The sequence below is a fragment of the Equus caballus genome, chromosome 4 (assembly GCF_041296265.1).
Source record: "Equus caballus isolate H_3958 breed thoroughbred chromosome 4, TB-T2T, whole genome shotgun sequence".
In the NCBI taxonomy this organism is placed as follows: Eukaryota; Metazoa; Chordata; class Mammalia; order Perissodactyla; family Equidae; genus Equus; species Equus caballus.
In genome coordinates, this window is record NC_091687.1 from 21,254,728 (window position 1) to 21,281,615 (window position 26,888).

General features: G+C 41.9%; 2 long non-coding RNA genes across 3 annotated transcripts in view; one reads left to right on the top strand and one right to left on the bottom strand.

Moving 5' to 3' along the window:
- Positions 1–1,879: 1,879 nt before the first annotated feature.
- Positions 1,880–26,888, top strand: part of LOC138923723 (uncharacterized) — a 124,343-nt gene continuing 99,334 nt past the window's right edge. The window contains exons 1-3 of one of the 2 annotated variants that reach the window (XR_011437765.1): positions 1,880–2,010; positions 15,626–15,832; positions 22,637–22,876. This is a non-coding gene — a long non-coding RNA (uncharacterized lncRNA). Of the gene's footprint in view, positions 2,011–15,625; positions 15,833–22,636; positions 22,877–26,888 lie in introns of those variants that run through there. The other variant, XR_011437766.1, reaches the window with a different exon arrangement.
- Positions 20,943–25,164, bottom strand: LOC138923948 (uncharacterized). The gene is made up of 4 exons (XR_011438327.1): positions 24,958–25,164; positions 23,888–23,972; positions 22,560–22,639; positions 20,943–21,095 (listed from the first exon to the last, which is right to left on the bottom strand). It is a non-coding gene; the product is annotated as an uncharacterized lncRNA (long non-coding RNA).

The following is a 26,888-nucleotide window of genomic DNA, read 5'->3' on the forward strand; positions in this document are numbered from 1 at the left end:
CTGCAGGCCCACTGTGAAGAAAATTTCTTTCTCCCAGATCTGCAGGGTTTTTCCACCTTCAGAGAGACAGAACAGATTCTGAGCCCTCAGGATTAGATTCCTGTCAGCCTATAACAGAAATTCCTCTTCAGGTTGGGAGGTGAGCACAACTTGTAACACTGGAGTGGGAAGGGGGATTGCGAGAACATCACTTAGCATGGCAGGGATGACAGGCAGCTGATGGGAGGGGCAGGGAGGAAGGTGCCAGCTCATCTCCACACAGCTCTGTGACCAGTACTGGGGATGCCACAGGAGCCCCCAGGTGATGAGCAGTCCCTTGCATTCACACTGTGTGCTCCTGCCTGGCCCGGTCTCCAGCATCATGGACAAGCCAAGCAACGGCAGTCAGCACTACCAGCTGACCCAGGAGGGAGTGCTGGCTCTCTGCCAGGCAAAAGGCTGAGTGTTGCAGGCTTGTGCGTTATCTCATTTATCCTCACGGCACCTCTGTGAAGTAGGTTCTATTACTATTCCAATCTTAATGATGAGGAAACTGAAAGCCAGAGAAATTAAATCAAGGAGACAGGCGGGAGATCTTAGGTACAATCAGGGAATGAAATCACCTTCTGTCACACAGCAATGACCACATTTGTGCGAAGCTGAGAGGCTCTGGACCTCTGAGGTCCAAGTCTCAGAGACCCAAGAGCTTGGGGGCCACACTCCTCCCTCCCCGTGGGAGTTGATCTTTTTCCTGGGATGCTCCAGCACGTGGCTTTCAAGGAGTTTGGGTAAGAGTGGGAGTCACTTTGTGCTGCCCTTGACTCCCCGACAGCCGCCCTTTATCAGAAAATAGTCTGCCCGTGAGGATTTTGAAAATCAAACATAATCATCACATTAGACACAGAGTGAGGAACTGGACCGATCTTGACTTCTCAGATGCAGTTGGTCTCTTGAGAATTGGGTAGGATAGGACCAAGGGCAGAGAACAACGAAAATCTAACATATCTGAAAAATCTGGGAAAAGCTAATGCAATATGATTTTCTAGAAGACTCCTTTTTAATTCATGTGGGACTGAAGGCATGCAGATGACTCCTGTGAACATTTGCTTTGAACACTGATGGACATGGAATCAGAGCCCAGTCCCTGTTCCAAAACACAGGCCACTGAAATTGCCACTGATAGGAAAGGTGTCTTTTCATTTGGCCATCAGAGATACGACCAAAAAACAAAATCTGACTATTTTTGGTAAAAAGGACAACACATTTAAATTTGTACTGACATGAGAGTGAACAGTCTGGGAACCTGGCCTGCCAATGGCTTTGGTAAGGATACTCAGCGAGTCAGCGCACGAGCTCTGGGCAGCTGCAGTGCCTGGTGGAGCATCGTCAGACTGGAAAGGACAGACAGTGGGCTTGGTGCCTGCCTCTCGACTAGAGGGTGGTCCTGGTGGCCACAGAGGTGGATGGGTGGGTGGATGGATGGCAGAGCACATGCAGCAGCATGTCCAGGCCCTGCTCAAACATCACTGAGTCACATCAGATGTCTGTGGGCGGTCATTACCAAATGCTAATGACTCTGTCCAGACATGGACTCCCATGGCTGTGACCTGATAAATGGGCCACATGGCCTCCTTTCCCCTCCTCCCACCTCTTCATCTAAGGCTGCTGAAAACACTCACGCTTCTCCATGTGTTGCCTGTTATTTTCCTCGTCTGTCTTTGTCACTAGCAGTTTATTTTCCTTTGTTAGAACGTTTTGATTTTTCAGAGCACACTAGCCAAATGCCTTGAGATGCTGTGAGCTAGTGAGTTTGCATTGGAACAGCTCTGCTCCAAGCCCGTTAGCTACAGTTGCTAGGCTGGCTTCTGCTGCATGTCACAAAGAGCCCTGTGAAAGCCTCAGTAAACACTATTAGCCCTAAACGAATGATGATAGTGAAATCGGCTCTAAGCTGCGGGCTCATGGAATGATGTATTCATTGTGCTGGATAAGAACAAGGAAACAGAACTGGACACATGCCGAATTTCATAGGCAAGTGGAGTTATGCAAAAACAACATGGGGTAACAAATGCCTTTTTGTTTCCTAGAAGCTGTCTGTTTCAGCAGGGCAGGACTCAGGTGGTGCTGCCGGCTCTTCTGTGAGCCCATACATGCAGACATGAGGTTGTCGTACAGCTGTCTTAGATTCCTCCTTCTGGTAGCTTCCTACACCTGCTTCTGGTGTTTGGAGGCTGACAAAATACTCATAGAGAGCTGAGGAAATTCGTTTAGAAGTGGGCAAATTGGAAATGGCCCGAGTGTCAGGGATTTCTGAATTCTTCCAGTGGAAGTGGCATTCAGATGAGCATCCCAGCTCAGGGAGGATCATGGGCCCTGTTTTATCTTCCTCAGCATGGCAGGCCCAGGCTGAACTTCAAATCTGTTGAAATATTGATAAAAAAGGACAGTATTTTCCATGAATGATCTTACTGGGAATTTTAGAAAATATTGAGGACACAGGCTGAAGAGTAATCCAAATGCACAGACCCTACAGGCAGAGAAGGAATCAGGACTCTCGTACCTTGTTCATTAAAAGAGAGGTCACTATTCTTTCATATTTTCCATTGAAAACTGAATAACCTGGTCTGTTCATTGGCCTCCACACCCCTTTCTTCAGAACACTCTGTTGTTCCTTACTCTGTAGGAGTTGTAATCTGGAGATAAATATGAGGATATATTGGAATCCCCAATGCATTTTTTTCTCAGTGGGACACAAATTCTGGAGGGCAGGATCGATGCATTTCAAAGTATCTCTCTCAGGCCTAAAGTTCCTAGACCAAGGAATTTGGAGAGTCAGTGTCTTTCCTGGATTAGACATCAGTGACTGACTTTCTGACATATGGTCCCCAATGACACAGTAGATAGAAGTAGTAGGTAAAATACCCCCATTCCTATAACCTGTGGCAGTGCCGTGTGGGGGATGCCATAGGATCTTGACAGATCCAAGATCCCTGCAACATTGACCTGCAATTCTGTGGTCTTCTTTTGCTACTTCCTTTGAAGTTTCCTCTATTGAGCTTCCTCCTTTAGAATTATATAACTTCTCAGACTTAGATGAAAACCTCAAGCTTATCCAGCTGGGGTATATGAGGCCATTGAGGCTTCTATATCACATTCCTGCTACATGTGCACACAGCCTCTGCTTGAATACATCCAATGATGAACTCACTTCCTACTGAGATAATTTAGCTTACCATTCCACTTCTCTGGCTCCGTTTTACATTGAGCATAAATACGTTCGCTTGTGCCTTGTACTCAATGGTCTTACCCTTGAGATAATGGTTCCAGCCTTTGAGATAATAGAGATCAAGGTAAGATTACTGTCTTTTTTTCCCCCTCAGTCTTTAGTCATTTGGAGGGCAAATAAAAATGATTCAGAGAGAATTTGGATCAGAATCAACATGAGATTTACTTTATATCACTGCTCTTTTGGTCATGACACATCCCTGTAGTCAGGTAATGGCATAGCTTCCTTTTTGTCACAGTTTACAATGATGTCAACCCCATGGATCCCTGGGCATTGTTAAGAATGGCCATCTTCCTTCAATTTCAAATGTCTCTCTGTTTCTTAAACCCTCCGGATTTTAGGTGTCAGGGAGACAGAACTGTACTTCTCTTGGGGCTGCAACTAAGGAAGTGGCTTCTGAAGCCATCCTGTGAGTCAATAATTCACCCTTACAGAACACACCACTATGTTCCAATTGAAAATTACCGAATATTGAGTACTGGAGAATCAATAGCAGGTTATGGTCCTTGAAGACAATGATTCTATAGTCTCTTGAGTCTTCTTTCCTCTTTGCTCTTCATCACAATTCCTGCAAATCTTTCACATGTAGCACAACTGGGAGCTGCTTCTTACTAACTTTTTCCCTTGAACTTGTTCCATTTGATTTAGATGTCTCCAAAGTGTGAAATTTGAAAGTGTACAGAATGATAGTCCAAGTAGGGGCTGATGAGTCCCAACGTTCTGCTTAAGCTTTCTTTCACTGGCATATTGTTGCTGCCAAATATTAAATTATGATGTTACCGCCTTACAAGGCACTGAGCATCTGAGCCAAGGGAGGTGAGATTTAAAACAAGAAAGTTCACACCAGGGGAAATGGCAATTCTGAGAACACTGCTGAAGGCCATGTGGGTATTAGCAAATCCCAGCTCAGTTGCTGCCAAAGGAGGGGAGGGATCCATGTTGGTGAGTTACCCAACAGGTGCCAGGCACTGTGCTAGTCACCTCATGCCCTTAATTGGTGTATGTACACAACCACAGTGTGAGTGTGGTGTTGCCATCTCCATTTTACGAAGGAGGAAGTGAAGTGCAGAGAAGATAGTAACTCTCCCAAGGTCATAGCCCAGATTCAAACTCTATTGGGCATTGCTTTGAAAGACTGCATGAACATTTAAAGTATTTTGAGTTATTTTTGGTTGCTGAGCTGTGTTTTATTTACTAGGGTACCATCCTCAATATTGGGCTGCTTGAGATCGGATGAGATTTCTTAGCAACATTTGCTTCCCCAGCTCCTACACTGTTTTAGAGCCATCTTCCCAGGAATGGTTTCAGAAATCTGTCTTAAGATACTTCTGTAGAATAAGGAGACTAAGATCCTACCCCAAACCATTAAAGATCCATTGAGGGTTGCAGTTTTCTAGTCAATATGATTTTTCTACTGATTTTTCCATCTCCATTCTGAAACTTTGCTCCTGTGAGTGTGAAATTCTCTCCAACTCAATTCAACCAAAAAGTTGATTATTGTGCCTCTTTCCCTTTCTTTCCAGGTAAAATGTCACTAAGAGAAGGCATTGTATAGAGAATATTTTGCTGAAGGTCGGGGGCAAATGGAGGTGGTTGGTGACGCTATTATCACAAGGCAGCCAATACTCTATGTTTTAATACTGGCCACCACTACCCTTAGAGGTCTGTCAGCTATTCCTGCTGCCAAGAATTCCTCTCCAGCTGTATTTCTCCTCAAGCCCTATCACCAGAGATGAATTATCTTCTTCCTAATCATTCTTTTAAATGAACACAAACCTTTCAGAAGCAAAGATCCACAAAGAAAGAATATAATGAAGTATGGCTGTTACATATCAGAGTAGTAAAATGTGGATTTCTGTCATTCTCTTAAATTCTCTATACTTTATAATTCTTCTCTAATGAATATTTATTGCTTTCGTTGCAAGGAAAAGGAGAAAAAAGGAAGTATTATTTTTAGTTTAAAAAGAAATAATGTAAAAGAATTCTTGTTTCAAGGGAACTGAGCCAGGAATAATTTTTCTTACCTTACTGTTCATCGGTGGCTCTTCTGACTGCAGAGCATTCCATGTTTCAATCTTCTTTCTTTTAATGTTTGAGGAGAGTAATCTAGTAGGGGGTCTGATAAAAGAATTTTAAAAATGGACTTTTAGATGTGAAACCTTACATACTCCTAGAACAGAACCATGCCAGTTCAGCTAGTAATTGCTCCAGACTTCAGGGAAGACAAGACTTCCCCACTCCAGAAGATGAAGGGCTCATCAATCACAAAATCTGTTTCACTGATTAGTGTTTAGAACTGCTGGTTCTTTTCTCCTTCTTTTTAACCTAACTCCTATGAGGATTCAGATTCTCTGGTTACACGCTCAGTAGAAAATGTCAGCAGTGCCTGGTCGTTTAAGTTTTAAGATCTGATGCTCAGGTTGCATGTTTCTGGCTCCTTACCTGGTGTCTGAACCCGGCCAAAACATCCCTGGACTGGGGACCCGAGGTTCAGAACAACCTGTGGCAGGCATCTCAGGCTCTTTTGCAGCAAAAGGCTCAGGATTTTCTTAGATGTTTTCTATGAGCATTCATTTCCTGCCTGCACCTGAGGCTTGGTTCTGCCTCTCCTTGTGAACCTGTTTGTCCTCTTCCCATGTGGAGTTCACGTTTGGCCTCCTCTCCTCTGGACTGGGGAGGCAACATCGGCATGCTAGAAAGATTTCCAGAGTGGCAGAGAGACTGGGATTACTCCATGTTGGCTCAATTCCCATATAACCAATGAGTTTTAACTACTCAGAGCCTCAATATCCTCAGCTTTAAAATAATTTTGTGGTTATTAGGAAGACTGTACAGCACCTTGGTTACACATACAATAAAAAGTAGATGGTATTTATTTTCACTCAATCAAGTTTCCCTCAAGGACTTTGATATGAAATTGAACTGTCAGTTTTTCCTACTTTGCGCTAACTTTGATATATTACCCTGCCCTGGGCTGTTATTGGAGACACACTCTTGAATCCTGTCTGCTGACTTACGCCTCTCCCAGCCTGCATAGGCCCCATAAGAGGGAAATTGATATCCAACCATTTATTATTCCTCACAATTGACCATGGGGTGCTGAGAGCACTCGAGGAAATTTTGAAGCATATTGTACTCGGGTCTAGTAATAAAAGGATTTTTTCCCTCTTTTCAAGATTAAATTTAATAAGAAATACCATTGATTCTTTGTGTAGAAGTCAAAAAGTAATTTTAATTATTATAAAATGAAATATATAACTGCCGCATTTTCCAGTCAGTAAATTATCTCCTCAGAGGCAAAGCTGCATTGAAAGTCTTATCCTAGTCAGAAAGTGTGATGGTGAGAATATCATTATTTCTTGATGCACTGGCCTGGGCATTAGTTAATTTTGTCAGAAAATCATTATGAGAAAATATGTTCTTTATGAAATGAGGCTGGTTATGATACAATGTGTTTTATTCCTTGTCTCTTCTTAATCATGCTAAGAAGGTCTTCAAACATTTTCATATTCAAATATAAATTGTGATACGTAAACTATTTACAATGTGGTAAGGGCAGTATTTATTTTTTAATTTTAATGCATTTCACTGGTAGCAGCAGTATTTTTAAAGTTAGTTCAACCAAAGTGGCTTCAAATCTCTTCTAGGAAAGAATGCCCAAAATTGAGTAAACATAGAGTTGCCTCGAGGAGTCTATGACGATCACAAGACTACATGCATTCCCAAGGAAATTATTGGGAAAAATACTCAGTTCAAGGTATCCATACTTGTACAACTGGGGAGATCTTTGTAATGTCCTTAATTATTGTTTGACTTGCCACATTTTAGGTCATTACAGTAGTCCCCCCTACCCACAGAGGATACATACCAACACCCCCAGTGCATTCCTGAGACTGCAGAGAGTACCAAACTCTATGTATACACTGTTTTATCCTATACATGTATACCTATAATAAAGTTTAATTTATCAATTAGTCACAGTAAGAGACTAACAACAATAACTAATAATGAAATAGAATAATTAATAATATACTGTAATAAAACAGCACAGATCTTAGCAACCTTAGCCTACTATGCTTTTTCTTTCCGTATTAGGTCAAGTAATTTCACCTTTTCACTTAAAGGAAGCACTTTACAGCTTCTCTTTGGCATATCCCAATTGCCAGCATCACTAATCTTGTGCTTTGGGGCCATTATTAAGTAAAGCAAGGTAAAGTAAAGTAAAACACAAGCACTGTGATGCTGAGACAGTCTATCTGATAACTGAGATGGCTACTAAGTGACTAACAGTTAGGAGACATATATAGTGTGGATCTGCTGGACAAAGGGATGAGTCATGTCCTGTCCTGGGTGGGACAGAGTGGGATGGCATGAGAGTTCATCATGCTGCTAAGAATGGCATGCAATTTAAACTTATGAGTTGTTTATTTCTGGAATTTCCCATTTCATATTTTCCAACTACAGTTGACCACAGGTAACTGAGACCATGGAATGTGAAACCATGGGTAAGGAGGAATGACTGTACTTTCCTTTTCTGGTGTGCAGAATAAAATATAAAAGTAAAAGTGTGTTCGTTGAGACAATTCAGACAGTTTGATCCTATTCATAGAAAGAGTAACTAACACTCTTGAATGTTAGACTAGGAAAGACTCTCAGACATCTTTTAGAATCCAGCTCTACCACACCTGCCCTGAGTCGACACACATGATTATCGTACAAATGAGGACATGAAAACACTGGGGGCTGAAGAATGAAGAGACTCTCCAAAGTCATCTAACTCTAGACCCACTCCGTTGCTCACTCAGGTGTGTCCCTGCTGGTGGTCCACGTTGTCCTAGGTCTTCACCTGATTTGACTGTCTTCCTCAACTCCTCCATTCATTTCATAGGATTTTGGTTTAAAATTGAGGATATTTTCCTGCAGATATTTATAATAAAGAATCAGTGTGAGAGTGATGGGGTTAATGAATAATCTGTTTAACTGTCAAAAGGGTTATTTCCTAAATGTGATAGGAAAATGAACACAAAGGTTTCATCAGTGTTCTTCTGGGTACCTTCAAACATTGCTCAGAACCATTAATTGTGAGCTTGATCGTGCCTCTTGAGTTCTGTTGCCTCAAAGATGGTTTCCTTCTATGATGCTGTTGCAGTTGGGGCTCCGTATGGCTCAGGAAATGTTTTCAGAAAGATATACCTGATCCAATGTGCTGTTTGGGTCTCAGGGATATCATCTCTGAAGAGTGGGACAACTCCAAAGGATGGTAGGAAACAGAGTACCATTTTCAAAGTCACAGCCAGAGGTTGTGAACTTGAACCGTTTGTTCGTTTATCCTTTTCTCCATTCAGCATTGATGATTTCTGACCATGTGTCAGTCACTGGACTAGGGGCTAGGGATTCAGTCAGCAACATAGACATAATCCAATTTTTCCCCGCATTCGTAGGTAGAGCTGTGTCGGTTGGTGGGTGTGACAGATGACTAACCAGTAATTAGTTGTATGATAAGTAAGATCAAGAAAATTCAATGTCCTGTGGGAATATGTGAAAGGGGTACCTAATCTGAGAGTAGGATAAAGTCACAGTAAAACCTGAAGGATGAGTGGGGATTGGGAAGGGAAAGCACATGAGGAAGAGTGTGCTAGGGGAAGGGACACTGCATGTGTAACAGCCCTGCGACAGCAAGGTGGATTCAAGGAATTCTAAAACGCCTGTGGTTGAGTGTTCAGGGCTACAGGGAGAGTGGCACATGGTAAGCTGAGAGAGGCGGGCATTTTGAATTGAATCACCAGTCCAGCCTTTATGATACAAGATAGGGCTTACAATATTGCTGGTACTATGTAGACGCTTCCAAAATCACTTAAAATGTTATTGGGAAGGAAAAATTGCCATCCAGAGAACAGAGCAGCACAAGGAAAATGATACGAGGTGACAAAATGTTTAGCAAAAATGGAAAACATTCTAGTGAGAAGTCAGCATGTGGAGAGAGAGAGAGAAATCAGGGATGATTCCGAGGAGAAAATGTTTTAAAATTATATTTTAAGATTGGCTGTAAATGGCAGAAAAATACGACAATATGTAGTTTAGTTTTTCATTGAATAAGAATTCTTCTAGAAGATGGATGGTGGTTGCTGATATTGGTCCAATCTCTTGGTGACCTCAAGGTCTGTCTGTGTCTTTGCTATTCCTCAACATTTCTCTAGGATCTTCTGCGGGTGACCAGGGGGGTCATCATTTATGAAGCATCAGAGGCACCTTTGATAGCGTAGCCTGAAGGGGAGTGTTTCTCATGGATCACAGTATTAGAATTACTGGGTGTACTTTTTAAAAATGCAAATACCGGAGCCCTAGAACAACCCCACTAAATTAACAGGAATAGAGCCCTGGAATCTATATTCACAACAAGCTCCCCGAATGCTTCTTAGGTCCACACAATTTTGAGAAATATTGATTAGGGCTTTAGAGTAAATGTGCTTATGTATATTCAGGGTGAGGCATAAAATCGGCCACGATAGCACTATATCTGGATGTGACCAAGGAGCATTTCAGAGTTGATTTAGTGAGAAAAGCTGTCCTGTCTAAGGCATTGTTCTGGGGACTGGTTGCCTGCAGGATCTGTTTGTTACCAGTGTGCAATGCCATAAGGAACTTCTGCCAGAATATAATACAGTCATTTCACTAAAGATACTGTTTAATTCATCTGACTTTTTATTTTTTTATTTTTTAACAGGCAAAACTTTCTCAACGAAGGAAGCAGTATATTGATTTACTTTCTGGCACAAGTTGTTTATTGCATTGCAGATGGCTCTTTGTTTAGCTCTAGTCAAAGGCACAACATACATGTGGTCTTTTCAAAGTCCTAAGAAAATGTTACTGTGGAAAAATGTGTGTGTGAAAAGTACTTTGGGAAAATGGCTCAAAAGCATGAAAAGAGATTCCAAAATCAAAATTAGTGAATGCTTTATTCACAATAACCAAGAAGTGGAAGCAATCCAACTTCCCATCAATGGATGAATGGATAAAGATGATGTGGTATATATATACAATGGAATACCACTGAGCCATAAAAAAGACAAAATTGTGCCATTTGTGACAACGTGGATGGACCTTGAGGACATTATGCTAAGCAAAATAAATTAGACTCTATGATTTCACTCATATGTGGAAGATAAACAGACAAAGACAGAGATAAGAACAGATTGGTGGTTACCAGAGGGGAAGAGGGTGAGGAAGCGAAAAAAGGGTAAAGGGGCACATATGCATGGTGGCGGATAAAAACTAGTCTATTGGTGGTGAACATGATGTAGTCAACAGAGAAACTGAAATACAGTAATGTACACATGAAATTGACACAATGTTGTAACACGATATGACTTCAATAAATAATTTTAAAAAATTGAAGAATGCTTAACTGCCTATAAAATATAGCTGTGACACAGCCAGTTAACTGTAACTCAACTCATAGAACTCTATATCAATTATAATTAATGTGGGATGGGGGAACACTTCAAGATGTTTGCTGTGTGTTAGGTGAGGTCCAGAGACAGAGACAATGCCCGAGGTCCCCAAGTGGCTTATGAGGGCCCAGTCCACAGTTCTATTTCCCAGTGGGCAACAGAAGCCGTGTAGTGGGCTGCTACTCTGCTCTGATTGGCTACTTGGGAGAAGCTTTTGTTTTTCAAGAAATAATATGTCAAAAATTAAACTTTTATTCTCAGGGAAAATGTCCATGCTACTCAGGGAAGCAGACACTGCGAAGAGTGGAAAAGTTGTTTCCAGTCTGGGATAATTGGGGATCACATTGGCTGAGAGACCCTTCAGGAAGGAGCTAAGTAGCTATTCTCCAGGGGCTGTGCAACCTTCCGTATGAAAAGGGGAGAAAGGCCAGATGAGGAAGTAACCAAACCTTTGCTATTACAGGCATGGCTCTGGGACTTGTGACATCCATTGATAGGGGATCCATGGGACACAGATAATTATAGTCATGGCTACTGTGTACGGAGACTTTTCAAAACTTTCTAGGCATTTTACATGCAATATCTTGTTTAATTCTTGCAACAACTTGGTGACCAGGTATTGGTATTTCATATTACCTCTATTTCACTGATGAGGAAACTGTGACTCAAAAATTAAGAAACTTGTCCAAGTTCCAAAGTGTACCAAGTGGCAGAGACAGAACTAGGACCTACATGTGACTCACTGGGGGATGTTTGCTCTTAATCAGGAGGTCATACACTGATTAGACCCTGAAACTAAAATAGTGTGTCATTGTTTTTTACCACCATCAGTTGTCAGGTCTAAAGAGAAATTATGACATTTACCTGATGGTGCCACAGACACTTGTGAGTGGTTGCCTAGAGAATGAGGGAAGCATTTTACTCAGGACAGGCTGTACCCAAAGCCTGGATATTTGGATTCTTGAATGTCACGTTTACAGATGTTTTATGCCTTCCCATTGAAAGTTTTGCCTAAGTTTACAGTTTCGCAGATTTTGTATATACATTTTCACAAGCAGACAATGTAAAGAAAAAAGTGATTGTTAAATATCCAATTTCTGATTTGACTTGTATCTCCTTCACTACATTGTTTTTAAGAGGGGAGGGAAAGCTAATTTTAAATGTCGCATATCCAGAGGCAGCCATCTAGATCCAAATGAAGACAGGCACTTGGTTGATGTTTCTATCTTCCAAGCTATTAATTTCAAAGCATTAATAATTGGTATACATCTCTAGACTCACAAACAATTGTGTAGAAATATAAGTTTACGTCTTAACTATATGACTTGGTTTGGAAATTAGCTCAGAGAATGCACATTACAGTTCTCAGAATTTTCCCTCACAAGAAGCTAGAACTTATAAAATTGTAGGCTTTAGCTCATCTCTTTTGGATGCCATATTGTGACTACCAATGAGTTTCAAAGGTAGTGGGGAATTTCACATGAATATTACTCTAAAGTTAAATTTAGAAACCTGACTAAATGTAACATTTGTGTTAGGTGTTGAATAGATTTCGATTCATTTGTAGCAATAACCTGTATGTCATGGATTAATAACTTCCAAAATATCATGGAATGGTTTATCTGTATACATAGTTAGAACTACACACACATAAATGGCCCTTAGGTACATGCACTGTAAGTAACTTTATATTTGCATGATACATGAAAAATATATTTTAGATTTGTATGATATGTAAAAAATACTTCTACACATTTCACATATATCATTTCATGGATTCCAAAGCTTAGTCAACTGGGAGTTAGGTTAAATACTTGTCCAAACACCTCCACTGGGCATGTAATGGTTTTGGGGTTGAGCCCAAATTAAGGTCCCATGTAAATGCTCCCACTGCATTCATAGCTCTCACGCGAGTGCTCCCACTGCATTTGTAGCTCCTTGTAAGTGCTCCACTGCATTAGTAGTTCCCATGTGAGTGCTCCCACTGCATTAGTAGCTCCCAAGTGAGTGCTCCTACTGCATTAGTAAATCCCATAGAAGTGCTCACCCTGCATTAGTAGCTCCCATCTAAGTGCTCACACTGCGCTAATATAGCACAAAGTCTCCATGTGCTGAGTCTACCGTGAAGCCTTACTGCCTTACAGTAACCTGGCAGGCTTAGCCAATGGGAACATATCTTTTAGGTAGTGTCATATATTACTTTTGTAAGAGCTTGAATTTTAGGATGAAACGTAGGTAGAAAACTTTGAACAAGGACAATCAACTGTCAGACAGCATATGATATGCTGAGAATTAGGATGAGGAAAAAGGAAGAAAAGGTTGGCTTTGTGACAATGAATCAGGCATGTGGGGAGTGCTTTATACCTGCTTAAGGACTAGAAAAGACATCAATAAAAAGAAGAGAGAAATTCTCACTTTGTTACGTTAAGGGACTGCTACAATGTAAGTAGACACGGGGATGAGGGCACTATGTTTGTCTATGGAGAAGGCTTTCTGAGACAGAATAAAGATTATGGTGCAGAGGAGAGGACCCAGAGCTTGGGGTTCAGCACCTCCTTACAAGGGGGCAGGTAACCCTAAATATGGCACAGAGAACAGATGTGGAGATAGGCAGCCTGTTCTAACTGATCTGTTCTAAGACACATCTGGTTTTATGGGCCATTGTTCTTTTACATAAGGACTCTTTGCAGATAAGTTAGAGCTGAGCCAAAGGATATAAATTTTGGCTTCACTGAAGTTATTGTCTTCTTGCAAAACCCAATAATACCTAGTATTACTAGAATCCCTCCTCTGACAAGCTTAAATATATGCTATGAAGAAAAATGTTTTCTGAACGTGCCATGATGAAAGACCGCAAACGGTCAAGGCGATTTTGATGCATGCTCTCTTTTGTCATTTTACTTAAGAAGAATCTTTATGCCTCGACAGTTCATGTTCCTAAGCTAGGGAAACAGGTTCCATAAAAAATGTAACTACAAAGCATAAGTAGAAAAATCCTACCCTGACATTGAAATTCTCTTTTAGAGAGAAGGATTTAAAAAAAATTGTTGAGTTATACTGTGAGAAGTCAATACTTGATACACTTTCAAGGCACACTGGTGTCTGGATGCCCAAAGGTTTAGGAACCTGAGAGAACACACCATTTTCTTCCAACAGTTATTCAGAAGGTTACCTATATTTTTGTTTGGATCTAAATCTGTTCCCAAGAACAATGCTACAAATTACATTGGCTGTCTAAGAAACCAATTGCCTATTGTTCCTTGAAAATCAGACCTAGGGATAAGATTGCGCTGCTGGCCGCTCTACACAAGGCTCCTGCAAGGCCCACGTGGACTGTTCCTCTCACTTGCTTTGGTTTGTGAACTATTAGGGAAAGAGAGGAATGGGTTTCCTAATGTCAACAAACACAGCAAAGAACGCTTGTAGGAAGTGGAACTCTAGCTTGTGGAACTGACATCATAAGCACAGCGATGAGTCATTTCTTCTCTGTACATTTCAGTAATGGAACACGTCTTAATGTCATTGGAAGGGGCAGGCGGAAAGCACAGCCACTGAAATGCAGCCTGTGGCACCGGCTGGCCTGATGCGGCCAGTCTGGAGTGGCAACGGAGCCCAACAGGCTGGGGTGTTGTGGTATTTAGGCAGTCTGGATCTTCAAGATCTCTGCAAAAATGATCACTCATATATTCGAGTAAATCAAGGTTGGATTTCTAAGTAAAGAAAGTTTTAAATTCTTTTTCCAAAGGGAAGAGCCAGTGGGATCTAAGCCTTCAGATGCAGGGTGTGTTCAGGGCATACAGGGAAGAGTGCAGAGGGGTCGTTTCTCAGGGGTTGGGTCCAATAAGTCCCTCCCTGGTAGGAGAGGAGAAGGGGGTGCTACTAACTGCCTGAGTGCTTATGGTGGACCAGGGTCCTTGCAAGGCACACAATTTAATCCTCAGAAGCACTTTGAGACGCAGATACCACTGTAACCTCATTTCACGCACTAGGAAACCGAGGTACAGAGCCAGGTTTGAAGCTGGGTCTGGAATTCCAAAGTCTATGCCCTTAACCCTTGTCCCCTCTTCCCTCCCTCCACAGTGTCTCGGGAGAGAGAGAGGGTCCCTCAGTGGAGGAGTCAGACCCCTGCATTGTGGGACCTGGCTGCTTCTGATGCTGAAAACCCCCCATCACTGTCTAGGCATTCATGGTCACTTGTTAAAACTACCCAAAGCCAAAGCCCTTGAGCCTGTTACAGCTGCTGGTGGCCCAGAACTGTCACATCTGCCTACAGTCCACGCGGCAGGTGCACCACAGCTGGGCTGCCTTCTGTTCCATTCTTTGAATGAGAATTTATCATCCCTAGTGCTTGGAAGGGATGGGGGAGGCAACACTTAGTCCTTTGGATGTTATCCATTGAGTTCCATGGACTTGACCACTATTTTACTGGGTGCCTTCCGTGAGCAAAGAATGGTGCTAGGACTGAGTGTACAAAAGTAAGTAAGACAGTTCTTACTCGAACAATTCATATAAAGAAAACATGGAACAAAAAGTTTCTACACTTGCCCTGGGACTCTAGGTAGTTCACTTATCTTTATTGATCTTCAATCTCTTATGTCTTAAATGGGCATAAAAATTGTATATTTATTTTAAGGATTAATTGTTTTCATATATTTAAAGTTTCCAGCACAATACTGGTATGTAACAATGCTTTCTTTAAAATGACAAACAAATGGCACCTTTCAAACCACATAAATAATAAATTAGGGTCTGAGTCACTGTGAAAGAGTAACCAGCAAAAAATGCACCTCTGCTGGAGGTGTAAAATTACAGTTTCTTAACATACAGAGCTGCCTATTTTAATACAATCTGGTTCTGCCAACTTGTCCTGGGCTGTGAAATATATCTTCATATTTTATTGTTATTGCAGATATCATTCACCCCTGACTCCATCCTGCTGAAGTAGTGAAGGGCTTTATGAGAATTCGGATAATGGAGAAAAGACAAGTACAGCTCCTATCCGACCTCTAAGAAGGCCAAGGCACTGAGAGGAGATGGCAACGAAGGATCTCAGAAGGAGCCCATCTGACCACAGAGGACTCGGAATGAAGAGCAGAAAGGAAGCTTTCTTCTTAATGTGAGTTTTTGTTTCTTTTCTTATTGTCTCTTTGATATTATGGAGCGCAGCACTTCTGAGAAAATATTTATAAGTTTGGACTATCTCAGACTTCTTGAGTCGATATCAATTAGGGTGACTACACTGGGTTACGGGGGCTGCTGTAATAAAGTGCCGCAAACTGGGCAGCTTAAGCAACAGAAATGTAGTGTCTCACAGTCTGGAGGCTAGAAGTTTAAGATCAGGGTGTCGGCAGGGTTGGTTCCTTCTGAGGCTGTGAGGGAAGGATCTGTTCCAGGCCTCTCTCCTTGCTTCTAGTAATTCCTTGGCCTTTGGCAGTATAACACCCATCTTCACATGGCATTCTCCCTGTATGCATGACAGTCTCAAATGTCCCCTTTATATTTGGACACCTCTCATGTCAGGTTGGGGGTCCACCCTGCTCTAGGATGACCTCATGTTAACTAATTACACCTGCAACAACTCTACCTTCAATTAAGTTCACATTCATGGATACTGGGGGTTAGGACTTCAGCACGTGAATTTGGAGGGAAAATAAAATTCACCCTTAACAGTGAACAATTTATCCCATTTTGCCTGAGATTCTCCCAGTTTTAGCAATGGAAGTCCTGCATCCTGGGAATGCAGGGTGTGGAAAGAGTTGTGCAGTCATGTGGTGGTGGTTAAGAGTGGAGAGAAGGAAAGTCCCAGTATTCTAAACAGTTTCTGGAGGAATCAGGAGCAAAAGAATCTACACACAGGTGAACACGTCGGCCATTTTATTTGATGCTGTTGCGAGGCCCCTGGAGTGACTTGCAGGTTGGGGAGTGTGAAGACAGTCTCATTCGCCTGGACAGTGATTTTGTTTTAATATTGCCGATGAAAATAATCCATAACCAATCCATAAATGAAAATTTGGGTGAGTTTATTCTGGGCTAAAATCTGAGGACCATGGCCCGGGTCCTTTCTTCCCAAAGGAAGAAAGGGCACGGAAGAAGTGGGGTGCACAAAGTGGTTATATACCCCCAAATGGGATGTTTCACATATGGTTGAAATGTCCCTTTTACAACAGTTGCAAGACTGCTCTGTCGGCACGGTGATTGATGGACACAGCAGGTAGGTCTGCTGTCTCGGTGAACACAGCAGGGTGGCAGGTCTGTTGTCTTGAGCTGGGTGGTCACAGGTAAGCTGGGTGGTCAAAGGTGAGCACAGCAATCAGTTCCTAGCCTAAGGAAAGATGCTTATCCCTAAGGAAATGCCAATGTGGGGGGAAGTTGCACCTTTATCTTAAGGGCATTTGTTCTTGCCATAGGAAATGTTTTAAAGCAGATATGCAATGCGTGCTCAACAGCCACAGTCAGGCCCTTTTGGAAAAACAGTCAGGCCGAATTAGGTTTACACCAAATGGCTTCCTTATATACTCCAATATATCCTATTGTGTGCCATTTCCATTTGTCAATATTAACTCTCTATATTATGAATACATATTAACATCCTCATTGATTTTAGCCTGAAAACGTCTTGGTGAACAGCTGATTTCTTAGGAACTACTCCCCAGACTGCTGTTCTCAAACAGGAGGCCATGGTCATCTGTTCTGATTTTGCCCCAGAGAAGTTCAGCTCGCAAAAGAATTACCGATACCACACCTGGGGTTCTCCTGTGTGCAGGCACCTGGCTGGTTCTTTATAGATGCTTCCTCTAAGCCCACAGCAACTTGGGAAAAGAAACCCCTGGCCCCTATTTTTAAGAGAGGAAATCCTGGCCTAGAGAAGCTGTGTCTCGCTCAATGCCCTGCACTGTTGTATGAGTCTGCTAGGACTGCTGTTAACAAAGGACCACAGACTGACGGGCTTAAACAGCAGAAACTTTTGCTCTCAGTTCTGGAAGCTGGAAGTCTAAGATCAAGGTGTCAGGAAGGTTGGTTCCTTTTCAGGGCACTGAGGATCTGTGCCAGGCCTCTCCTCTAGCTTCTGGGGGTTTGCTGGCAATCCTTGGTGTTCCTGGACTTGTGGAAACATCGCCTTGATCTCAGCCTTCATCTTCAAGTGGTGATCTCCTTGTGTTCATGACTGCCTCCTAATTTTCCCTTTTTATAAGTACACCTGTCATATTGGATTAGGGGCCCACTCTACTGTAGGATGGCCTCATCTTAACTAATTACACCTGTAATGACCAACCCCCTTTCCAGATAAGTTTGCACTCCTAGGTACTGGGGGTTAGGACTTCATCATGTGAATTTTTGAGGATTGCAATTTCTCTGTAAGAACTGTTTCCATTGGGAGTTAAATTGTATTAAGGCCACCAAAATCTCATAGAGGGACAGCAGCCCCCCTACCACAATGGCCTGAACCAAACTCTGATGTTTGTGTGAATTGATAGGGGATGTTGCTAAAATGCATGCAGACTCTGATGCATTGCTTCTGGGGTGGGGCTGAGAGTCGGCATTTCTAACAAGCTCTAGGGCAATGCCCATGTTGCTGGTTCAGGGCCCACTCTGAGTAGCCAGGGCTTGCGCTCTTTCAAGAATAGCCATAGAACGAGGAGAAAGATTTGCAAAAGATATTCAGATTGAAGGGCAATGACAGAACTAAACACATTATGCAATCTAAATTGCCTGTGTGGACTCAGTGCTAATGGAGTTCTGTTCAGCCCTCAACGCTCAGGTAATGGAGAGAGAAGCACAGGCTGGTCTGCCTTCAGCTAAAACAGGTACACAGCTGCAGGCACATATGCTAATGATCATTAATAAGCTTATTTCATGACCTGATTTCTCTGTCCATCTCACATAACATCATTAGCCAGACAGATTGTGTTGGGCTGCTTACTCTAATTAGCACAATGAGCAGAGCCTGATGGGCTGCAGACATAATTTGAGAACTTGAAAGGACTCTGGTTGATGGAGCCCAGCGTCCTCACTTTCAGGGGAGGAACTGGGTTCCGGGGAGCTTTCCTCAAGGCTGAAAAGCCTGCCTGGCCCTGATGCTCTGGTGCTCAGTAAACCAGTGCCTCCGTAGGGGACGGTGGCAAGTCCTCTCATCTGGTCCTAACAGAAAATCTCGTGCTTTGATCTCTAGCTAATGGATCCAAGTTATGGGAAAAGGAGAAAAAAATGCTAATAAAGAGGGAAACTCAAAGCAGTGATCAGGGTTGAGGTGACAGAGCAATTGGGGGTGCTGGAGAGAGGGCTTCTTAGCAGTCCCTGTGTCTCTGCAGATGCCGTCAACAGGAGACATACCCCAACGTTTAGAAAGTAAATTTTGCTTATTGCCTAATATTCTGCATGTACAGCTAATATCCTCAGGGAAAAGGTAGAGTCCCTGTACCAGCACAACATTCTAGAATTCAGATGATACTGCACTAAATTAAAGTATGAATACCCCATTAACTCAAATTCTGGAAGGTTAGGGTGGGAAACCAGGCATCAGGAGTTACTAACTACTTGGTATAAAGGACTGAGAAAATCCTTCCCTCCATCAGGCAGCTGACCTGGCTGCGCGTCTCTGGAGCCAAGAGCATCCTCCTGTCCTTCAGGGGAGGAGCCCTGTGGTGAGCCTGGGGAGAAGAGGGTGAATGAAGGGCCCGAGGTCTCCTCGCCTTCCCCAGTACAGTTGAGGTGTCAACTTTCAGGCTGTGCTTTTCTACCGGCCAAGGCTATTTCTCCTGAGATCACACATAGAGGAAAACAGGCTCCAGGCAGGTGGGGGTGTTGTAGAAGGGTCCCTGGATCTGGTGGCCACCAGAGGTGAGGAGAGATGGAAGGAGAAATAGGCTACCTTTGGGGAAAGATGTCCCTGCCTCTGTCATGCCATACACCGTGGCTTTCACCACCATCGTCTTGACTGAATTTCAGGACCTGTGTCAACAAATTTAATCCCGTTTGCCCAACTGTAGACTAACAGAGATCATATGATAAAAATGACATTTGAAAATGAAATTTGAAACCAGACAGTACAGAACCCTAAGCCCCTCTTGTCACTCTCCAGTTGTGTGACCGAGGACAAATCTTAGCATCTCCAAGCTTTTTTTCCATGTATAATCAGTGACTGACATTATTTTCTTTGCAAGCTTTTTGAGAGTATTAAATAAAATGATTTAAGAACACAACAGAATGTAGCACGTATAGTCACTGTGTGATGGCTGTTAAGCATTCCAGCACAGCTTAGGAAAAAATCTTAATCATGGGCTGTTAAAAATGTAACTTTGTTTCTTTTAGGTGCAATTGCTGTTCTGGAAGATGTCTGCCATGGTGTGGTCCTAAGGCTTTCTTTGCTGACTAGTTGGAATAGGATGATGTTAGAGTATGATGGTAGCAACACTTATAAGATACTTAGCACAGCTGTCTGCTTTTTCATGGCCATAGTTTGTTTTGCATCCTTTCTACAAGACAGCACTAAAGCAGTAGTGTTCAACTGGAGTGATTTTGCCCCTCTCACTAGGAGCCGCTTGGCAATGTCTGGAGACATTTTTAGTTGTGATTACAGAGGAGGTGCCACTGGCATCTAGTGGATATCGACCAGAGACGCTGCTAACTGCCCCACAATGAATATGACAGACGATAACAAAGAACTATCGGGCCCAAATGTCAATAGTGCTGTGATTGAAAAACACTGCACTAAAGTCAGTCAGCCAGATACTATCAGAATTATGGAAATTACCTTCAATTAGTAGGATATACATTAATGAACCATAGGGATTTTTTCCCTGTGGGACTTAACTATTTAAATGTGTATAGCAGCACAAATGTCCACTTTGTTTTCGTTTGAGCTGTTTGTCACTACAACTGCATGCATGCAATGTTTTATGTTCTTCAAAAGTGGGCAAAATAATCAAAACATGTCTCTATCTCTGATAGAAAAGAGCTGCAAACAATTAGGCACTGAAGAATGTATTTTAGGGCGCTGGCACCATAGCTGTGTCGTCAAGTTTGCACACTCTGCTTTGGTGGCCCAGGGCTTTGCCGGTTCATATCCTGGGCATGGACTTAGCACCACTCGTCAAGCCACGCTGAGGCAGTGTCCCACATAACAGAACTAGAAGGACCTACAACTAGAAAATAAAACTATGTACTGGGGGATTTTGGGGAGAACAAGAAAAAAAAAATTGGCAACAGATGTTAGCTCAGGGCCAATATTTTTTTTTTAAAAAAAGAATGTAGTTTATTGCATCTGCTTATATTTGAGGCAAACTGAACTAGAACCTTGACATTTTCAGATCTTCAAGAACAAACTTGAAAAAATCACTTGTTTGTATTCTCTCCGTTTGTTGTGATGATTAGATGAGGACCTACATCAAATAAGAAAAACAAAACCATGTTGAGATGTGAACACTGGGCTGTTGACTGGATTTGCTCACTGTTTCCCAGACACTGAGATTAAATTTGTGCCTTTACAACATTTTCTCACTGAAAATACCATGGGCAATTAGGGTTGCTTCCAAATAGAGGGAATTTATAACACTAAAGACTACTGTATTGGAACAACCATTTTAGAAAAAAAATTACAGCACCACATGGGAGAAATAATTTCAATTAAATAGCCAATCAAAATCATGTTCTGGGCACATGATATTACAAAATACTGTACTGGTCTGGATAAATAAAATGAAATTATATAAGCTATTACAGATAGTTACTAACCTCAAGGATGTTACATTGTACATGTAATCATGGGGTAAAAACTAGCTGCATGATTTACTTCTTTATAAATTCAAACAGCATTTTTTATTTTCCTACGTGTTCGGTTCTGTGGATAATGCACTAAACTGGGTGTTCACTGTCCCTTTCCTTCTCTGTTTCCATCCAGTGGGGCAGACAGAAGTTGAACATGTAATTAAGTGCGCGGGTGGGGATGTCCTGAGCATTGCATGTTGCTAACAGTTGTGAAGCAGTGTAAGAAATATCACGAGTCATCACGTGCTTCTTCCAAATGAAAGGGAGGCATAGGGAGTCCAGTGTGTTCAGAAGAGCAGGGCATTCTCCTGGGCCAAGGAAGACCTGGCATTCTCAAGGAAAAGACATGCCCTCCACAGCACTTGTTTGAGGAGCAGGAGTAAAAATGGACAATTAGGAAGCAAAGATCATTTTGATCTTTATCTAAGTGCATATTTCCTCTAGGAGAAGCTGGATTACTTGGGGGAATATCCTGTAAGCAGAGCTGAAGTATACTACTGTGAAATTCAATCGGTGCCCCCACTCCCAGCATCGCACTATAGTTAGTACTGCTGGTGCTCATTTGGCGAGAGCTGGAGAGCACATTTCCTGGACCAGCAAGCACAGCTTCACCAGAGAGATACTGCTTTTGATCTATATATCATCTGAATTCTAGAACGTTGTGTTGGTACAGGGACTCTACCTTTTCCCTGGGGACATCAGCTGTTCCATGCAGAATGTGAGGCAATAAGCTAAATTTATGTTCTAAATTTTGGGGTACGTCTGATTTCCCCCAAGATGCAATCAGAATTTCAAAATAGCTTCTTTGTTCAGGGCCCAGATGAAAGCAGCAGTTTGCCAGAATTTGAATTTTCCTTCACAGCAGCCAGCAGCAACCCTGTGCCATATCCTTTTCTGAATGCAAAGATATCTTTAAAATAGAACTGGAGTGTGTTGTAGGCAGCATTAGAGGAAAAAAAGGAGCTAAAAGTGACCTAAATCTTGTGACTAATTCTCCTCTCTTTTTAATTTCTGATTGGCATTTGCCATCATTCACATTCTCAAGAAATAATGACCCAGCTGAGGAATTAAAAACAAACCTAATGTAAGTGCCATCTCTGAGAGCTCCCAGCAATGCCTTTGAAAGAATGTTGTGTTTTTTTTTCTTGTATCCCAGGGGCTGAAAGATAAGAAGACAGAGAGAAGACAAAATCTTAGGCTTCCTTCACTGCCAGTTTGTAGACAGTGGGGCCAAATGAGCTCATATCCAGAAGCGATTGATTCATTCTTCATTCAGATCCTTATCGAGAACTCAATTAATGGCCTGCTAAATCTGCACTTGAATGACTACATTCCCAGGCCCATCACTAAAAACTTAAGTAGCTTTAATTAGTTTTTATTGAAAAGAATAAATAATGTAAGTATTGACTCTCTTGGATTTAAATTTTTGTTATTGGAAATAGTAAGGCATTCAGGCACTTTCATTATCGCCTGTGAGTGTTTGGTGAATCACCATGGGATGGCTTTTTAAAGATCTCCTATAAAAGTTCCCTGGTCTGTTATATGAGGCGCCACTAAAAGCCATGCTAGGCTCATAATTGTGAAGTTAACAGTTTTAATCTGTTTCCGAGTGGGCCTCGGGAGGGGAAAAGAAAACCTAGATTTCTATTCTCCTGTATTCTTTGACCTTGAACTACATCGTACCCTTTCTCTCAAAATTCCTGATTCCTGTGGATTCCTGTGGATATTTTGCAAGGCTGGCTGAAGGCAGCAGGCTGTCAAGATGTCAGCCAAATCGTCTCATATGAGGAACATTTGGCACTCCCACTGCTGCTAGTTGTTAATCTGTGTTTGAGCAGGTCCTTCAGTGGCCACTGCTGCGTGCTCTGAACCACATGTTGGTTAGAATGTTAGAGTGAAGCTTTCTAATTCTGAATCTGGGTGGGCTGCTGAATGTTCAGCCTCCGGCATGCAAAGCTGATTAATAGCCATCCAAACGTCTTTAGCACTTTGAGCTGACTATCTACCCACCATACCTGCCTTGCTATTTTTTTCCCTTTAAAACACTCCAGTAAACTCTGGAGGCATGACCTTGGTCCTACAATATCCCCCGCTACACAATTCCTTCCCAAATAGCTTGTGTGTTTATCCCTGAAATAAATATATTATCAACTTGCATGAATAATTTCAGCAAAGAAAACTATAGTTAGGAAAGAAAGTCTGCTCCTTGCCGTCTGGGCACTCCGGGAATTTAGTCCACATCATGGAGGGAGGCTGGGCATTGAGTTGCTTTGGTAAACTAGTCTGGGCTTTCACAGATCTGTCTCTCTCTCAAAGATGCACACACATTACTTCTCTGAAGATGGAGCCAGAGATATTTCACAAAGACAGCGAGTTTATGAGAAAAGAAGGGGAGATATATGCCTACCTTTTCTCAAAAAGAACCGATAAGCTGTGTTTTTCCTGCTTGCAATTTTGGAGCCGGACATCTGCAGCTCATTAGTCATCCACAACTGTCATTCAAATCATTAATTGAAAGAATTGAAGTACATCTTAACGATAAAAATACATTTACTTTCTCCCTCATTTTCTTTTAAGCTAGCATCATACTGAGCTGCGTTCAACTACAAAGTTTCATCGTATTGTTTAAAATCCTTTGTCTTGATCATATCATCCTATTCCCTATTTCCTGACAGTGGCTATCTTGCATTTTATCAAGACTGAAAATATGCAGTTTCTTCTTGCTGCAAGCTTCTCTCTCTCCCCCTCTTCTTTTCCTCCTCCCTGTCTCCTTTCCTTTCCTATGTTTTTTTTCCCAGACTACCTCCCTCTACCCTCTCATTCCTTATCTCCTGATAGAGATACTCTTGCTGTCATTGGTCATAACCAGAGATTATAGCAGAAAACATTAAAAATATTTACATTTTGATTTATAAATTGAATCCTAAAACAAAAGACCCTCCTGTGCCTGGTCTATCTCTCAGAGAGAAAGGAACTATGGCCCACCCGGTCCTCCCACAGTCTTCTTATATTGCTCAGCTTGTTGTTTGAAATTGATCAAATTTCTGGCACTTTTCTGTACATTTCTTCAATGCTTTCCAAACCAACTGAATATTAGAATTGTTTGGTTCATTGCATAGACTAAAATTAATAGAACATTTGTCTGTGAAAAAATTAAATGATAGTGTGGTAAAACCAGATTTTCCTGTTTTCAATTTCCTTTAAAATAGCATCTATTAGGACTCTGGCTAATGTCAAAAGGACTGGCTAATCTTGGAAATGGAAATAATCATGGAACAGTAAGGATGTTAATCATGGATCCTGTTTTTAAATTATGTATTATATATGCGAGCACACGTACCATATACACATGTATGTTTATATGTACATGGATATACCACATAATATTATATAATGTGCTATTCGATATATGTATTATGCATATATAGCACTTATCTGCATGAGTGAAAAAACTGATTAATTCCTTCAGACCCAGACCTTCCACGTATGAACCCGCTTTGTCCGCTGGTTCGGCCCTCTGGGCCCTGAGTGAGCTGTTGACCTGAAGGCAAATCTGGGAACCCTGGAGCTTTTGTGCTCAGCACAGAAGATCTTCCACGTGGCCTGCCTCAGCACATGGGCCAGATCAGATACCAGAGGCTTTGCAACCAACTTGCAGGTGATTTGGAATTTCTCCTGTGGGCTCTAGGGAGACAAGAACAATTTTTGAGGAGAGAAGAGACATGATTTACCTCCGTGTTCTCATAGCAGTGTGTGTGGAGGACAGTGTGGCCTACCTTTGAAAGCAATACTGAAAACTTTAGCTTGTTTGGCCCTTACTATGTTCAAGATCCTGCAGCTTCCTTATTTATTGGTCCCGATAGTGTCCTGATGGAGCCATACTGATTTGGGATTGCCTGCTCTGCTCCTTCAACTTGCCAGTGTGCATTGTGCTAAGATGGTATGGGTAGGAATAGTCCCCAAGTCACTTGTCCATGGGACTCTTTATTGTTGAGTATCTTGTAAGACTACTGTTCAATCATTCAGTCAATCATTAATCCATTTAGTCATTGATTCCTTCTAGAGCTATTTATTGAACAGCAACTATATGCTAGGCACTCAGTAAGGCACTGGGAATCCGGGAACACACTTGGTAAGCAACCTGAAAGCACATCAAGGCCGAGAGGAAGCCCACTGGCTGTCAGTGCCCTTCCAGAGAACCACTTATATCAAAAGGTGTTTGAGAAGGAAAGAAATGCCTGAAAAATATTAGAGGGACTTAGATTGAAGTTGTGATAAAGGGATAGAGAGGCTGATGGGCCCAAAGCCTAGGCCATATGAGAGCAAGGATTCTGGGGGAGTCCTGGTCTTTGGAGGAAACAGAGACCCTAATACTGGGTAGACACTGAGTTGATGAAAGCACAGTGGTATTTGAGGTGGAGGGCAGGGTGTATGAACATGAGCATGCATTTTTCTCATGAAGGAAAAGGACAAGGTCCTCAGCATAAGGTGCTTCTATTGAGAATTGTGTGGGTTCTTTCTCAACGTGGGCATCTCTCCCCTCACTGGGAACATAGGGCTCCGGCTGCTGGGTAACGAGAGAGTCATCAGGCTAAACTTCGTTAGGCAAAGACTATTCACAAATACTTTTTTTAAAATTTAAACTATCAATATGTATGAAACTATTATAAGAAAAATACTGTGTTTTAGGAACTGAATAAGTGGTTTTCCATTTTTTTCTATCCAAATCCATCTAATATGTTTTGTGACCATAGTTGAAATAGCCACATTTAAGACCAGAAATGATTATGACATTTATTTAGACAAATCCCCGATGAGCTCTCATTAAGAGAGTTCCCTAAATAAACATATTTAGAGAGCAAAGCAGATTGATGAATATTTCCTAAACCAGAAATCCTATGTATCTATAATTGATCTAGTTTCATTGAGAGCAAATTGAGATGTAAGTCTAATAAATACCTTTCAGTAGAAATAGTAAAAACTTCATGTGATTAATAACTTACAAAAAATGCTAACCAATATTTATTGAGCACCTATTAGTTTCAAGGCACTGTAGTTTTTCTTGTGGAGGTGAAAAAAATTATGAGATTTATTCTGAAGAGGAAAGGAGTCCCCCATGAAACTGGAGACTGAGAATTGACCACTTGATATGGTATAAAAAGATGACCAAAAATCTCCAAAAATGTTTCAGTAGAGTGGTAGAAAAATAAGCCACATGACACCGACATGAGGGATACTAAGAAACGTCAAGACATGAGGCAGCCAAGGTGAAGTAGCAAGCTTGTCAAACAGATCTGAAAGTGCTCTGCATTGGGCTAGCAAGTTTGTAGACGTTAAGTTCTCTCTCTCCTCTTCTCTCTGTCAAGAGCAGAGAGATTGAAGGGAATGATCAATGCATAGTTTCTGTC